This window comes from Triticum aestivum, chromosome 7A (assembly GCF_018294505.1).
Source record: "Triticum aestivum cultivar Chinese Spring chromosome 7A, IWGSC CS RefSeq v2.1, whole genome shotgun sequence".
Classification (NCBI taxonomy): Eukaryota; Viridiplantae; Streptophyta; class Magnoliopsida; order Poales; family Poaceae; genus Triticum; species Triticum aestivum.
In genome coordinates, this window is record NC_057812.1 from 550,524,925 (window position 1) to 550,531,750 (window position 6,826).

General features: G+C 48.3%; 1 pseudogene; it reads left to right on the plus strand.

Annotated features, from left to right (window-relative positions):
* Positions 1–6,227: 6,227 nt before the first annotated feature.
* The window catches only part of LOC123151952 (probable gamma-aminobutyrate transaminase 4), a 10,641-nt pseudogene continuing 10,042 nt past the window's right edge, over positions 6,228–6,826 (plus strand).

A 6,826-nucleotide genomic window follows, 5' to 3' on the forward strand; every position in this document is an offset into this window, starting at 1 on the left:
GCCGGCCCCGCCGCCTCCGGCCGCCGCACCGGCCTCGACCGCGCCGCCCGGCCCGGATCCGGCGAAGATCCGGGCGGACCCTTGCTCCCCCGGCCACTCCGGCGAGCTCCAGCCCCGCCGGTGAACAGTGCGCGCTGCCGCCTCGATCTGTGTGCCGGGTCAAACCCTAGATCCGGAGGTGTTTTTATTCTTCTAAGTCCCGAAATTTTCAGTTCAAGTGCTCATGTTCGTAGCTCCGTAACTTTTTATCCGTAGCTTCGATTCATGCATATAGCATATCAAAATGTTCATCTCAGAGAGTACATAATTTCATTCCATTGCATCATTTTTACTTGAGTTCATCTTGATGCCCGAAATGCTGTCAGAAGAGGGCTACTTGAGTTAATTGTCAGATCTGCTACTCCATTTAGGTTTTTGTCATTTTTGCCGTGTTTATTGTGTGCATGCTATGCCCTCGTGCTCTACATGTGTTTTGTTAAGGATTTTGTCATCTTTCCAGAGGTGCAACCCATGTATTTTTGTGATGTGTGTGGTGACTTATGCAAGCTTGCAAAGTGGTGCACTTGTTAATTCTGTTTTCAGGGACTTAGTAATTTCACTAAGTCCTAGAGCTATTTATCTCATGATGCCATATGTTCATGTTGTTTTCCTAGTGATCCTTGCCTCTTTTGAGGATGATCAGTAAGGATGTTTTGTTAATATTGTAGTGCTCTATCCATCCATGTCTTTGTTTGCATTTATGGAGCACCCTAGCTTGAGTCAATCGAGCTCTACTTTTGCTACTTTGTGAATCTGGGAGATTGTCAACTTGTTTGCAATTTTGCCGGTGATGTTGTAGTTGATCCATGCATGCTATGCTATTGTTCTTGCCATGTCTAGCTTGCATTTTGTGACTTCTTGATGGGTGTATGCTTGTCTTGCCATGACTTGCTCTGTAGTGAGTGCATCGAGCTCGTAAACATGCCTACTTGAGTTATATTTCAGCATGTGTCAGTTTTTCACTAAGTCTGAAAACTGATTATGTTTTTGCTATGTTCACATGTTTGCAATTGTATTTTCTGATCCCTTTTGGCTCAAGGTCACTAAGGGACTTTTGTTAAGCTCTTTGAGTATCTCCATACCATGCTTTACTTTGCCATGATCAGGCCCTGTAGAATGTAGTTCTGTTGCTCCGAAGAGGGCTACCTGATATGAAATTCCAGACAAGTGTTAATTTCACTAAGTCAGAGAACTGTTTGCCATATGCATTTTTGCCATGCTTGTTTGAACCTGTTAATGGATGAATTGGCCGTAGCTCAATGCTAGACTTTTGTTAAGCATCTTGTGTGCATCCCTGCCATGTATTTTGTTGTCATGTTTGTGTGCTTTAGCTTCTTCATTTCGTTGCATTTAGATGGCTACTTGCTGTAAATTGCAGACCGGTGCCATATTTGAATCGCTTGCCATTTCCAAACCGTAACTCCGATTCCGGTGTTCTTTATATTGTTTTCAAGCGATTTCATCTTATCTTTCCAGTGGCACACTTGGATTTCCAAGTTGAGGCCAGGTTCATGCATTTCCTGTCATATCTTGCATTTGGCATCCCGCATCGCATCCCGCATAGCATATCATCATTGCATCATATTGCTTGATCCTTGCACGTGGTTGATTGTATCCTTGTTGCTTGTTTGTCTTGTTTGGGTAGAGCCGGGAGACGAGTTCGCTAACGAGGAGCCCGTTGAGTTTGCTTTCGAGGATCCAGTCAACTCTAACAACTGTGCAGGCAAGATGATCATACCCTCGAAATCACTACTATCTTTGTTATGCTAGTTTGCTCGCTCTTTTGCTATGCCATTGCTACGATGCCTACCACTTGCTTTCAAGCCTCCCAAATTGTCATGTCAAACCTCTAACCCACCATTGTCCTAGCAAACCGTTGATTGGCTATGTTGCCGCTTTGCTCAGCCCCTCTTATAACGTTGCTAGTTGTAGGTGAAGATTGAAGGCCGTTCCTTTTTGGTACATTTATTTACTTGTTGGGATATCATTATATTACCTTGTTATCTTAATGCATCTATACACTTGGTAAAGGGTGGAAGGCTCGGCCTCTCGCCGAGTGTTTTGTTCCACTCTTGCCGCCCTAGTTTCCGTCATATCGGTGTTATGTTCCCGGATTTTGCGTTCCTTACGCGGTTGGGTTATAATGGGAACTCCTTGATAGTTCGCCTTGATTAAAGCTTTTCCAGCAATGCCCAACCTTGGTTTTACCATTCGCCACCTAGCCTCTTTTCCCCTGGGTTTCCGGAGCCCGAGGGTCATCTTATTTTAAACCCCCCCTGGGCCAGTGCTCCTCTGAGTGTTGGTCCGACCGAGTAGACTGCGGGGCCACCTCGGGGCAACTTGAGGGTTGGTTTTACTCGTAGGATGTCTCATCTGAGTGTGCCCTGAGAACGAGATATGTGCAGCTCCTATCGGGATTTGTCGGCACATTCGGGCGGTGTTGTTGGTCTTGTTTTAACCTGTCGAAGTGTCTTGAAGAACCGAGATACCGAGTCTGATCGGAACATCTTGGGAGGAGGTCTATTCCTTCGTTGACCGTGAGAGCTTGTCATGGGCTAAGTTGGGACTCCCCTGCAGGGATTTGAAATTTCGAAAGCCATGCCCACGGTTATGGGCAGATGGGAATTTTTTAATGTCCAGTTGTAGATAACTTGAACCTTAATTAATTAAAATGAATCAACTGAGTGTGTTACCGTGATGGCCTCTTCTCGGCAGAGTCCGGGAAGTGGACACGGTGTTGGAGTAATGTTTGTGCAGGTTGCTCTCTAGTTTCTCGCTCGCGCTTTGCCTCCTCTTCTCGCTCTCTTTTGCGAATAAGTTAGCCACCATACTTGCTAGTCGCTTGTTGCAGCTCCACTCATATTTTACCTTGCCTTACCTATAAGCTTAAATAGTCTTGATCGCGAGGGTGCGAGATTGTTGAGTCCCTGTGGCTCACAGATTACTATTACACCAGATGCAGGGCCTGATGATTCCGCTCCAGGAGACGCGTATGAGCTCAAGTGGGAGTTCGACAAAGACTCTCAACGATACTATGTTTCCTTTCCCGAAGATCAGTAGTGGTGCCCAGTTGGGGGTGAACGGGACCGTTGTCGCATGCTGGGTTCTCTTTTATTTTGGCGCCGTAGTCGGGCCATGAGTGTTTGGATGATGTAATGTTATTTATGTACTTGATTGACGTGGTGAGTGTAAGCCAACTATGTTATCTCCCCTTTCATTATTATATTACATGGGATGTTGTGAAGATTGCCTAACTTGCAACATATGCCTTCAATGCAATTATGCCTCTAAGTCGTGCCTCGACACGTGGGAGATATAGTCGCATCGAGGGTGTTACATTGCCTCCCTCCTCGCTGCCACTGGACCACGCCGCCAGGCGAAGCTCGGTCAGAATAGGCGGCGGGGGCAGGGGCATCTCTTTGTTTCACGGGTCGCTTGTAGTGCAGACTACGACGCATCTCAGAGGACGTGCCACTCACTAGGGGCAGCGGCGGAGAGCATATGGCCATGCCGACGACACAGGATGGCGGGTGATTCGCGCATCTGGTGCGAAGGGGACAATGGTGGTAGGCGGATCAGGCGGGCGGTGCGCTAGTGCTGGGCGCGTCGGCTTTGTGGCGGGCTCTGGCGGCGGGCCTGTGGGTGCTGGCCAACAATGGGGTGGGTTGCACGGTGGTGGCGACGGCTTGATTTTGTGCTTCAATTGAGATATGGTCTCCAGCAACTACAAGTGGCTTGGCGCATGGCGGTGCCCCAGCGCAAGTGAGGGGGGTGTGCATGGTGGGTGCGGTGACAACCTCCCTTCTTCTGGGTCCGAGCCAGTAGCACGGAGCTGGGCGGGCGCCAAATGGTTCCTACTGCATGCACGAAGGCGGTGGTTCTGACCTAGGGCTCGCGCTTGGGTGGGCCATATGTGGGCCTGAGGTGGGTCAGGGTTGTCACTCCAGATAGGTTAGGCTTTGGTTCGGTCTGAGTGGTGCCCGCGGGAGGTTCCTTTCCTCGCGCGCGCGGTGAGCGGTGGTGGTGACGGTGGCACCGTTGCACTATCGGATGGATTAACGCCGAAGGCCACGGATGTGGCATCGTGCGAGCTCGTCTGGGCTAAGGACATAGTGCTATGGCCGATGTTTGCTCGGCGGAGGCCATCGACAGTGTCCCCCTTCCTAGTCCACCGCACTGGTTAAGGACATAGGCATGGGTGCTTCCTACGGTGGAGGCATGGACGCAAACTCGGTCGCTGATGCCAAACTATGAGTGGAAGGAGTTGCCCCGTGCTCTTCCTACCGAGTTATGTGTGCTGTGATGTGGATGGTTGGTGGTATCTCGGGACATTGATGTTGTGGTACTATCCTCGGATGGCGATCCACGTGGTTGGCTCTCTGGCGATCATCATGGCGCTGGTGGTGGCTATGCCTCTTTGTCGTGTGGGTGGCGAGGGGTGTAGTAGCTCTGGGTGGCTCGGGCTTGCTCTCTGTCGATGGAGGTGGTGATGCCTAGATCTCGATCTGGAAGTATGGGCTAGTCATGGTTGTCCTATGTGCCTCGTGGTTGCACAAGTGAGCTATCGGGCGAAAGCTCCGTCCTTTGGCACCGACAACGGCGACGCACGCGAGTATCGCTCTCCTATCGAGGACGTTGTTGTGGTTCTCCTCTTTGTGCCAAGGTTTCGAGTGAAGACCATTGTCCGTTTCAGACTCGGCAGCAGTGACGCTTAGCATTAATTTCCCTCCTGAGGGTGTTGTCGTGGAGTTTAGGTGTCCTACGGAGTGACGTGACATTGTCTCAAGGCCTTCCTATGTGTGTGTGTTTTTTCTTTTTTGTAGTGTAGTCACGTGTGTTTTATGGTGTCCGTTTACTTCGGGATTGCTTTGTAAGAAGATTGTCTCACTACCTTGTACATTTGGCTATTTACTTTGGTTCATGCTTTATTTATAAAAGCGGGGTGGTAGAGCCTGTTTCGAGAGATGAATTAGTGTGGAAAATGACAACACTGATAAAGTTATCGCCAGGCTTAAATTTGCACTCATCCACATTGGATGAAAAGTTTCTGCCGCTGATCCTATGTAGTCAAAATGACACTATGATTTACAGAGTAGTAATTAATTGTAATACTTATGTCCGTACCAAAATAGAGATGCCCAATTCTGGGACAAAATGAGCAATCCAATCCTGCAGGGAAAACTTGCATGGGACTATATCATCACTAATGCCATCAAGTCATCAAACTCACAATTCCTTTACTTCATCGTCTCCGCTCGAACTACGAATTAGGCAAAACATATGTCCATTTTGACTGAATCGACATGCCAGACATGATGGTACTATCCAAAAATGAATTTAGGAAATTACACCATGGACAAATATTATTTAATCAATTTGCAGGATTTTCTTAGTGTTTTACACAAGTTTTCCAATGCAATGGACATAGCATGTTGTACATATGGGGTATGTGGTTGTACGTACACTCCTTCATCTATGATGAGTTAGTTTGGAGAATCATACAAGAGAAAGACACGCCTAGAAACTTATCGTTGGGCTCAGATTTGAAGAAGGCAAACTAAGGTGGGGAAGCGGAACCGAAACAAAATATGGAGGTACATCATCATTACTTGATGATGATGTGGAGGTACTAGTCGTTTGCATAAACTCGATTATTCAACATTAGTCTAATAAATCGACATGGACTTCATTAGTTGATGACTCAAAAGAAAACCTTGAGGCAAAATAGCTAGCTACTGCTTGTATAAAGAAATATAAGAGCATTTGGATCACTAATTTCTTTACGGAGGGAGTACTAAACATGAAGGTGTGCATTTGTAACTGGCAACTGGCACTTGAGAGCGGCGTCATTTGCCGTAGCTGTGGCCTTAGAATTTTCTCCCCGTCAATCTGGAAGATGTGGAGCGGAACAGCAAGATCAGAAGACGTCAAGCGGCGGCGCGGCCAGCAGTGTTAATCACGTGCACGTAACGGCTTGATCGCGGTTAAGCTGGTCAAGGGTAAGGCCGAGGTGCCGTGGGCGTACGTAGATACCAGACAGAGACTATCTACGTCGCGACGTTTGACGAAATTGCTGCCAGGCTGCGCTCGCCAACTAGCAAGTCTGTTGCTACACTATATATAGGTGAGAGTCCCCTCATGTATTACTCCAAGTACTCTTGCGAGAGCCAACATTCATCTTGGGGAAGATGACGACTCCTCGTGGCCTACTCCAGTCAGATGCCTCGGCCCGATCAGGTGGCTTCCGAACGGTCAGAATCTGTTCAGGAACATGGGTATGATAAGAGAAAATAGTTGATAGTGTATGCGTTATGCATGCATGATCTGCATTATTTACAGGTTGTTGGTGATTTACTTATTTTGTTCTCACTAGGGTTGATAAGGAGCATGCCATGCTGGCACCGTTCACAGCCGGATGGCAGACCGCAATCTCACCGCCATTGATTATCGAGAGATCTGAGGTTCTATATGCGCACATATGGCATTTTGCTTCGGTTTATTTCTCTTGGAACGTCTAAATGGATGATGTTTTGTTTTATTTTTTGATTGAGCACTACCGGACTCGCGGTCTATGCCTACGGCCGAGGGCCGTCGGCATAGGCCCCCAAGCCGTCGGCATAGGTCTATGCCTACGGCTGCCGTCGGCATAGACCCATCGGCGTAGTCTTGTCAGACCGTCGGCATAGTAAAGCCGTCGGCATAGGGGCCTATGCCGACGGCCTAGCGTCAGCCGTCGGCATAGTATAGCCGTCGGCAGTCTTTTTCGTCTGACGGCAATGGACGGCGC